This window comes from Sinocyclocheilus grahami, unplaced genomic scaffold (assembly GCF_001515645.1).
Source record: "Sinocyclocheilus grahami isolate Dianchi unplaced genomic scaffold, SAMN03320097.WGS_v1.1 scaffold741.1, whole genome shotgun sequence".
Taxonomy (NCBI): Eukaryota; Metazoa; Chordata; class Actinopteri; order Cypriniformes; family Cyprinidae; genus Sinocyclocheilus; species Sinocyclocheilus grahami.
Window position 1 is genome coordinate 102,005 of NW_015505920.1, and position 2,766 is coordinate 104,770.

The window sequence follows — 2,766 nt, forward strand, 5'->3', positions numbered from 1 at the left end:
TTTTTTTTTTTTTTGTAGAAGTCTACTGTCACTTCTGATCAATTTAAAGGAGACCTATTATGCAAAATTCACTTTTGCATGGTGTTTGAACATAACTGTGTGTTGGCAGTGTGTGTCCACAACCACTCTATAATGATAAAAATCTACCCACTCCTTTTTTTAATCCCCATAAATCATAAACAGTGTCACAGAATAAGCCATTCACAGAATCTGTACAAAGTGGCGTCACTTCGTATAGGCCCCGTCCACGACTGTTGACGAACACTACTGTATTAGCATAGACCCCGCCCCGAGCACACTGCAGACAGTGGCTAGAAGGGATACAGCTATGGCCGGAAAGTAACAATAAATTAAATTTGCTACCTTTTAGATTGTGTTTTATTAACGTTTGCACCTACCCCAACCCTAAACCCACCCCTTACAATAACACAAATACAGTAATTATTGTTGTTCGGTGTGACAAAAATGACACAATATTGATGTGCACATGTCCAGTGGCCATAGCTGTATCCCATCTAGCCTTAACCGCTGTACACAGTCCGCCATGTTTATCTCCTCATTAGAGCATTTAAAGCTATTTTCAAAGGCTTAATTGTGTCTATGGGGTGCACTATAACATGTGTTCATGCTTTGTTCTACTAAAAATGCTCTCTTCTACTAAAAACAGCTCCTAAAATGATACTGCTGTTTATGTTACCTTTTGATATATGGTTTTATGCTTATTAAAGCTTTAGTACAACAGAACACATGATTGCGTTGTAACCAAAATATCTCCCTTTACATTGAACTTTGAGCGTCGTAACTCTGCAGATGTTGATTATGCTCAAACAGCAACGTTACACACTAACTAAAGTTAAAAAAAGTTCAATCATAATCAAGGACCCCTTTAAAATTCGTTCAAGTAGGAAATTAATTCTTATAAAGCTACTAAAGTTATTCAGTTAAGAGCAGTGAGTGATTTTGTGTTTGTTTTGTTGTTTGATTTAAATTAACAGCTTTGACAGTTTAAGCACAATAAGATGCGAAAGAGAACTTAGTTTAGCACTCACGTGATGCACCCTTTGTCTGGCAGCCAGCTTTCTGTGCGGCGCTTCAGATGTGTGCGCTCAGAAATCCATATATCAGAACTTTAAACGTACATGGCTTTAAAACACATGCAGATAATAATCCTTTATTATGTCCTGCAATGTCATGTGTGAGTGTGACCGTGATAGACATGATAATCAAGACCAAACAGATGTTTTGCTTTGGCAGAGTATCCGAGGCACGAGATGTAAAGTCAAAGAGTCAAAGCCCTCTTCTGGAAAAGTGGGCGGATACAGGGACAAAAACAGCATGTTTTTGCCTCTGTTAAAAAAAATGGACAATTTTAGCATAGAATAATAAATGATCCGTGGGGTATTTAGAGCTGAAACTTCACAGATACATTATAGGGACACCTGAGACTTATATTGCATCTTGTAAAAAAATAAAAAATAATAGGTCCCCTTTAATGCATCCTTGTTAAATAAATTGATTAACTTATTTCAAAACCTTTTGGTATTGTGTACAGAAACTGTTGGCAGTTAAAAAATAAAGTCATTCAAAAAGGTAAGATCTCCAGTCTGAACTTGAGCCTATTGTGAGATTAAGTTAAGATGAATATGGTATAAGCCTTCACAATATAATATAAATATGATTTAGTTTCAATAATGAGAAATAAGGTTAGCTGTGGGACATTAATTCGCAACTGCGATAAATAGTCACAACTGTGAGATATAAAAGCACAATTGGCTTTTATTATTTGTTTCTGAGACGGAAATGGGTTTTACAAAACATTATTACAGTCTTCATTATAATACCGTACGTGTTTTGGCTTTATATGGAAGAACTGATGTTGAATGACATACACTGGAATCTTTTCTTTCAGGCATGTATGCGTGTATTTCAAAATAATATTCCTCCTCTATTGTATGAGTCTTTTGTGTCTGCTCTAACTGCATTCTTAACTTGGTAGCTTATGCAATACTGTTGATTGCATGACAGCAAACACAAGAGCTTTTTTGTGTGACCTAGAGTGACATTTACATTTTCCTTCCGTGTGATTTGAATAAATATAGTTCTATCTTAGCTGCATATGTATCTGTATGCTTGCAGGTGCGTGCGCTCGTCTCTGTAAATGTGCACACAACAGCAGGATGTGGACAGATCTGTCTCATGCTGCTACCTGTCAAACTGTTTCATCTTTTTTTTTAACACGATCATTTGCGTTCGACTTCTCTGTAGTTTCTGATGTTTCCTCCCACACAGCGGTGAGCTCCTAGCTGATTGCTCTCAGATGAACCTAAGAAACAGGAAGCTGAGCGCTCTGTTGTCACTAACTCTTATCACTGTGAGAGATAACTTGGATTTTATGATTCTGAATTATGATGTCATTTTTCTTACACCTCCAAACTTGATTGCTACTGGAATTTCAAGCTTTACATTAAAATGGAAAAGTTGATTACATGTGCAGTATGAGATTTAAAGTCCTATTTAAACTATGCAGAGTAGAAAAATTTGCAATGTCAAATAAAAAACAGATTTGGCCTTTCCTCTAGATCAGACTATAGACCGTTAAATATGTTTCTGTTCAGAGAACTACTTTTACTGGCAGTAATACATTTTAACAACTTGCATTGAAGCTGTGTTTGCACGTTCATTTACTAACTAAAGAAAACGGTTTAGTGTCACCCTTGTGAAACAGTTCAAGTGAAAGCTTCTGTGTGTGTGTGTGTGTGTGTGTGT